At 40.7% G+C, this 7,816-nt stretch overlaps 1 pseudogene; it reads left to right on the top strand.

The window, feature by feature from the left end:
* The first annotated feature begins 236 nt into the window (after positions 1 to 236).
* On the top strand, positions 237 to 654 carry LOC113832547 (annotated as a pseudogene).
* Positions 655 to 7,816: the final 7,162 nt, after the last annotated feature.

Consider the following 7,816-nt stretch of genomic DNA (forward strand, 5'->3'; position numbering starts at 1 on the left):
CCCAAAGGATATGAGAGACTCTGATGACACCTATGGAAGGCCTCACCATCCAGGGGGAGCAGAAAAAATATGTGACAGATAAGGTTTCAGTTGGGGGGGTAGGGGAGGATGGGTGAGAGAAGGGAACTGGGATTGTCATGTAGAACAATCCTGTTTCTGATTCAAATTTTTAAAAAGTTGGAAAAAAATCAGCTTTCAGGTTGCCGCCGCCGCTGCCACCATCGTGCCAGCCCAACTGGTCTTGGTGAGATGGGTGACTCTCCAGGATGGGAGACATGCCAATTTGGGAGCAGATTGGATCCAGCTTTATTCAACATTACTACCAGTTATTTGATAACGACAGAACCCAACTAGGCGCAATTTACATTGATGCATCATGTCTTACGTGGGAAGGACAGCACTTCCAGGGGAAAGCTGCCATTGTGGAGAAGTTGTCTAGCCTTCCCGTCCAGAAAATCCAGCATAGTATCACGGCGCAGGACCATCAGCCTACAACAGATAGCTGTATCATCAGCATGGTTGTAGGCCAGCTCAAGGCCGCTGAAGATCCCATCATGGGTTTCCACCAGATGTTTCTATTAAAGAACATCAACGATGCTTGGGTTTGCACCAATGACATACATGTTCAGGCCCGCCCTGCACAACTTCAGCTGACCTCCACCTGGCCAGATCCTCAGGCTGTTTCCTCCTCCCTCCTCTTCCCAATACCATCTCACTCCTTCAGATGCTCCAAATATCATACACAAATGAGCAGGGCCGAGGTGGTAGTGGGTGCGGTGCACTTCTGTCACCATGGTGTTGTGCATCTTGTTTGGATGCTAGAGTAGTTTATCTGACAGGAGAAGAATGTGTTGTACCAGCACATGCCTTGGAAAGACTTAAGTAATGTAAAAGATTGTCGGTTTTTGTGTTTGTTTCATTTTGTTTTTTAATCTACTGACAAGTTGCTCTAGTAACCCAAAGAAGTGAAGGAGAAAGCAGCTGCCTCACCGCCCAGATATTGATTTGTTCAGATGTTTCACTGCCTCATCATACAATAAAACCACAAAAATTTTCTTAACAAAAAAAAAATCAGCTTTCACTGTAGGCAGAGTTTGCCTGTCCTGCCTGCCTGCTCCCAAAAAGCCAGCAGTCCCTTCCTAAATAACTGACTCAGATATTTAATATAAACTATAAATGCTCAGGCAGTATCTCAGGCTTATTACTAACTAGCTCTTACATCTTAACCCATTTCTATTAACCTATGTGCTACCCTGAGGCTCTTGGCTTTTACCTCAATCTCATTTTGTTTGTCTGACTTGTTCTCCATCTAGCTGGTGACTCCTTTGTCTCTACCCTCCTTCATGCCAGCATTCTGTCTGTCTCAGGCTGTCTCACCCAATGTTTTCCTGCCCAGGTACTGGCCACTCAGCTTTATATTAACAATGAGAGCAATACATATTTACAGTGTAAAAAATGGATTATTCCACAGCATTTCTCTATAGTAAGAAATTACCAGTACGGAGTCAGGTAGAAATATAAGGGTATTTAATAGGGAAAAGCCTTACTTACAGAGCGAACCAGCCAGCCGGTGGTAGTCTGTACAGCAAGAAGCAAAGAGAGACCGAAACCGAAAACGCAGTCCCCCTACTCACTCTGACCACGCCCTCTTGTAGCCAGCCCCTAAGAAGGCGTGGCTACAGCTTCCCCTACAATTCCCCTTTTAGTCTAAAAGAGGATTAAAACTTAACAGTATAAAGGTAATATGTAACTAAACCCTAAAGTCATAAGCTATTCCTAATAGTATATACACTATCCTAAGTGACAACAATGGGGAAAGGGGGCATAGCATTCTCCAAGTTACTTCCTGCTGAAATGGGACGTTGATAGTCATATGGGGTCCTGTAGAAAGAAAATGTTAGTATCCAGTCCATGTTAGATGGGATTCACTTGATTGAAGGTCTCGCTTGAAATCCTCAACTTGATTGAAGTCAGTACCCGACTGAAATGGAGTTGAAATGGAGCAAGTTGGATCCAGTGCAGTCGAGGAGATGTGGCCCATTTTCTTTCCAGGGTGTCCAGGGATTGCTGTCAGGCAGGTCTTCATTGGCTGTGTGGGACTCAAACATAAACAGTTAGCAGAGAAATGTTTGCTTGTGTATGTACACATGCTAGGGAATGCAACCATGAGAGCATAACAATTATGAAAGGGTGTACACCTTGAGAGAAAGATCCAAGAAAAGACAAAGACAGTCCCCAAATTCTTCTTTTATTCTGTATTACATCAATTGGCTTCTTGATACAATACAGAAACACTAAAGCTTAGTTAAATAATGTGCTTGGATTTTAGAGGAGGAAAGCCAAATCCACCTCTAAATCCAGCATTGGTTTAATTGAATAGGGACTAGGAAATAAAGAGATTTTTGAGAGACAGCTGTAAAGTTTACCGTATGGCACATTCCTTCTATTTGATGGTTATAGCTACCTTGTCTTCTTAAGTATCTACCCATGCAGTGTCCTTTGCCTTCTGAAGATGAGTTTTCCTGTGAAGATAAAAGCAAAACACTTCCCTTTCCTTTGGGAGGTTTCTATTTAGTTTATAAGATATACCTTAGTAGAATACCTGTCATTTGTCCTTGTCGAGAGGTTTTTCCTTTTCCAGTCGAATCTTGATCAACTTTGATGGTATCCAAAGTTTTTCTTCTCCTGTAGAAACCAATGCAAAACCCCTACCCCAACGTAATACATGTCCTGGTTTCCATGCAGAGGTTAGTACATCTTTGAAGTATACTGGCTGATTGAGTTCAGCAGTTTTTTCCGTAGTCCAGTGTCTTTCTGCAGCTGTTTGTCCTTTTTCATTGGCATTAAGAAAGTTTAGTGTTAATAAAGCATTATGCAACCTATGTTTGGGGGGTTTAGTCTTCCAAGCTTGTTTGTTGAGCATCTCCTTAAGTGTTCTATTAGATCTCTCAACCACTGCTTGTCCTGTAGGATTGTGTGGTATACCAGTAACATGCTTTATGTTATAATATTTGAAAAATTGTTCCAATTTCGTAGAGACATATGCTGGAGCATTGTCAGTTTTTATTTGTGCAGGTATACCCATAACTGCCATCACCTCTAGCAGGTGTATAATAACAGAATCAGCTTTTTCAGAGTTAAGAGCAGTAGCCCATTGGAACCCTGAGAATGTGTCTATGGTATGATGCACATATTTCAAATTTCCAAACTCTGCAAAGTGAAAGACATCCATCTGCCAAACCTCATTTCTCCGAATGCCCTTAGGATTACAACCTGCTGGCAATGGAGTTTGATTATAAAAGGAACAAGTAGGACAGTTTTTCACTATCTCCTTGGCTTGTTGCCAAGTGATAGAGAAGTCCTTTTTCAAACCTTTGCTATTTACATGATGTTTCTTATGAAATTCTGAGGCTTCTAGCACACTTCCAATTAATAAACGATCAATCTCATCATTGCCTTGTGCTAGTGGGCCAGGCAGACCCGTATGGGATCTGATATGTGTAATATACATAGGATTACTTCTGTTTCTGATAGTTTCCTGTAATTGTAAAAACAGAGAAGTTAATTCTGTATTATCAGGAACAAATTCTGCAGTCTCAATATGTAACACGACTCTCTCTGCATACTGAGAATCAGTAACTATATTAAGAGGTTCTGTAAAATCCTTAAGTACCATGAGAATTGCATATAATTCTGCCTTCTGTACAGATGTATATGGACTTTGAACTACTTTACTTACCTCACCTGCTTTATAACCTGCCTTACCTGATTTGTTGGCATCAGTGTAGAAGGTAAGAACTCCAGAAATGGGAGTTTGTCTTACAATACGTGGAAGAATCCAGACTGTCTTTTTTATGAATTTAATTCTGTCAGTTTTGGGATAGTTGTTGCTAATTGTTCCCAAAAAGTCAGTAAGAGCTATTTGCCAATATTCATTATCTTTCCATAAGGAAGAAATTTCTTCATTAGTTAAAGGTACTATAATTTCTGCTGGATCTTTTCCAGTCAGCTGGCGAAGTCTTAATTTACCCTTTAAAATCAAATCAGAAATCTTTTCTATATATGTCTTTAACTTTTTATTCTGTTTATGTGGCAGAAATATCCATTCCAATATAGTGTCTTCCCTCTGCATCAGAATTCCAGAAGGGTATTCTCTGGATGGCAAGATAACCAGAATACAGTCTAAATTAAGGTTTATCCGATCTACATGTGCATTCAATATTCTGTTTTCTACCCATTGTAACTCTTTTTCTGCCTCATCAGATAATATTCTAGGACTGTTTAGGTCCTTATCACCTTTAAGGGCCATTTTCAAATGCTTTAAGTCATGTCCTTCTACACCAATAATTGTCTGTAATTGAGAAATTTCCCCTAATAATTTCTGAAGAGAATTAAGAGTTTGATACCGATCTCTCCTAATTTGTACCTTTTGAGGTCTGATTCTCTGTAAGTCTATCTTGTAACCTAAATAGTTAATAGAATTTCCTCTTTGTATCTTTTCTGGTGCAATCTGTAATCCCCAACGAGGCAGAACTTCCTTCACCATTTCAAACATACGTTCCAAAGTTTCCTTATTAGAATCTGATAAAAGAATATCATCCATGTAATGATAAACAAGAGATTGTGAAAATTTCTTACGAATTATTCCCAAAGGTTGCTGTACAAAGTGTTGACACAAAGTAGGGCTATTTAGCATTCCTTGTGGCAAAACCCTCCATTGATATCTCCTAACTGGCTGTGAATTATTAAGAGTTGGTACAGTAAATGCAAATTTTTCTCTATCATTTTCCTGTAACGGTATTGTGAAAAAACAGTCTTTTAGATCAATGACTATGATAGGCCATCCTTTAGGTATTAAGGAAGGTAATGGCATTCCAGGTTGCAGAGAGCCCATTGGTTGAATTACCTTATTTATAGCTCTCAGGTCTGTCAGCATTCTCCACTTACCTGACTTCTTTTTGATGACAAAGACAGGAGAATTCCAAGGACTGGTAGATTCCTCTATGTGTCCAGCATCTAGCTGTTCCTGTACTAACTTTTCTAAAGCCTCTAGCTTCTCAGAGGTCATAGGCCATTGTCCTACCCAAACTGGTTCATCTGTAAGCCACTTCAATGGCAGGGCCTTTGGCTCCTCTGAAGGTCCATCATTTGTACCTAGTTTCTGTACAGCGTGGATGGTTGGTAACCGTTTTCCATAGCGTCTTACCAGATCTTTTTCATAATTTGTATCTGACACTGGAGGAATATTAATCTGAGTATTCCATTGCTGTAAGAGATCACGACCCCAGAGATTTATAGCTATATCTGCCACGTATGGTTTCAGTATCCCTTTCTGTCCTTCCGGTCCAATGCAGACCACTGAGTTAACACTCTGTCGAACTCTAGATAGAGTTCCAATTCCTAAAAATTGTACATTTGCCTCTCTAAGAGGCCATTTCTGAGGCCAAGACTTTTGAGTAATAATAGTTACATCCGCCCCAGTGTCCACTAAGCCAGAAATAACTTTATTATTAATTTTAACTTTTAACTGAGGCCTTTTATCATTAATAGAAGCTTGCCAAAATATGCGTTTCTCATTTTGTCCATTCACACTTGATTCTTCATCACTATTCAAACTACCATCTAGAGCAATATCTTTTTTCACAATATGCAAAGAACTGTCTATTGTTCCTGTGAGAGATTGTCTTCCACTGCTATTGGAAATGACCTGACCTTTCTCGATGTGGGGGCCTTCTTGAGGCCCCCCTCGGGGTTTCCCGACCTTAAGGGGTTTCCTTGTATGTCCCTGGTTGATCTACATTCATTGGTCCAGTGTCTGCCCTTACCACACCTTCTACACAATCCAGAAGGCAGTGGCCTTCCATATGAGGCATTGTTAGAATTCATTTGTCTACAATTTCTCTTAGTATGTCCCATTTTACCACAGTTGAAACATCTAGGTTCCTGGCGCCTTCGTGGTCTCAAGGGGAAGGCTCTTCCTCCCCAAGGTTCTGGTTCATAGTAGTAGTAACCTCTAGCCTCTTGGTACCTATGTTGACCTCTGTAAGGTGCTTCTCCTTGCCAAGCCCTTACATCCTCACCTCTAGAACTTTTAATTTCCTGTTGCCGTTTTAAACCTTTGGAGATGGCTTCTCCTACCCAAGCTCCAGTATCTTGCACATTATAGTCAATGTTGGCTGCATACAAAACCCATTCTTCTAACGGAGCTGATCTGATCTTTAAAGGCAAAAGTATTCTTTTGCATATAGGGTTTGCATTTTCATAAGCTATTGTATATATAATTGATTGTCTTGTTTCTGGATCTGTTACCTGTAATTCTACTGCCCTAGTTAACCTTTGTAAGAAGTCCTGGAACTGTTCTGTAGGTCCCTGTTCTATTCTGGTATAAGCTTCTAGACGTTCTCCTGGCTCACGAACCTTATCCCAGGCATTTAATGCTGCTTTCCTGCAAAGAGACAGTATATCGTCATCATATTCAGCCTGAACCTGTGGGTCAGCATAAATACCCTGACCAAGAAGCTTATCTAGAGGGGCTTCAAAACCTTCCTTTATGCCCTGACGTTCAAGGAGCTTTGCCTCTTCCCTTACCAATGCCTTCCACTGGATTTGGCATGAATTCTCAAGTACAGCTGCTACCAATCGTTCCCAATCTGTGGGTGTCACCCTGTTAAAGGTTGCCCATGAATGTAATAGCTGTTTTACGTATGGGCTATGGAGACCATATGAGACAACTGATTCTTTAATATTCTTAAGATCCTTCGGCTGTATAGGTTGCCATTCATAAACCATTCGTCCATGAGGGTGTTTCTTAGAAGCTGGCTTTTCTACCATGGTAGCTGGGTACACTAATGGTGTACGAGTAACAACCTTAGAAGAATAGTCACGATACCTGGGTGGAGTAGGTGCCTGGGATTGGAGTGATTCTGCTTCTGAGGCATCCCACTGATCTTTAAGCCTAGCAATGATATCCTTTTGAAAAGTTTCAATCTCCTTAATCATAAAAGATTCTAAGCACGTTAGTGAATCTGTAAATTGCTCTAACTGCTCATCTACACGTTTTTCTAGGTCTTTCATACGATCATCCTTAGACAGCATCTGGATGGCATGGAAACTGCCTTCTAGGTATTGGAGTCTAGATTCCAGGTCATGATTTGCTGATTTTGAGTCCTCAGCAATCGACCGTATGGACCTATGTAATCTGTCAGCCCTGTACTGTAAATTATCTTCCAAACATTCAAATCTAGACTCAAATTTCTGATCTGCTACCTTGGATGCTTCAATGACTGATTGAATGGCATTGTCCAATTCTTCAACCCTATGCTGGGTATTTTGCACCGTTGCATCTAGTTGATGAGTAACATTGCCTATCTGAGTTTCTAGCTGGCTACAGATATTCTTTAGCTGGTCATGGTCTTCTGACAGCCTAGCCTCTAAGGCCTCAGACATGGAGGATCTCTCTGTGTTTATCTTATCATAAATATGCTGTATCTCATCAGACAGCTCTGTCTTTAGTGTATTGGACACAGAGCCAAGCTTATCATCCAATTTCTGTTCCACTTGCTGCACAATTGTGGTCTGACCTAATCTGTTTTCCAAAACCTCATTGCGTAAAGCTGTTATTTCCTGCAAGCAGGTGGTGAGGTTATTTCTGTCCCTGTTCCTGAGTCCTCTGGCTAGTAATACTATTTGTACCAGCAAGCTGACTGCCATGACAGCATATAGGCCAATAATTGGCAAATTAGCATCCTCCTCAAACAGTGAATTCACGTAATAAGCAAAAATATTACCAATTTTAGCAAATGATAAATATTCCGCC

Source organism: Cricetulus griseus (genome assembly GCF_003668045.3).
Source record: "Cricetulus griseus strain 17A/GY chromosome 1 unlocalized genomic scaffold, alternate assembly CriGri-PICRH-1.0 chr1_1, whole genome shotgun sequence".
NCBI classification, from domain to species: domain Eukaryota; kingdom Metazoa; phylum Chordata; class Mammalia; order Rodentia; family Cricetidae; genus Cricetulus; species Cricetulus griseus.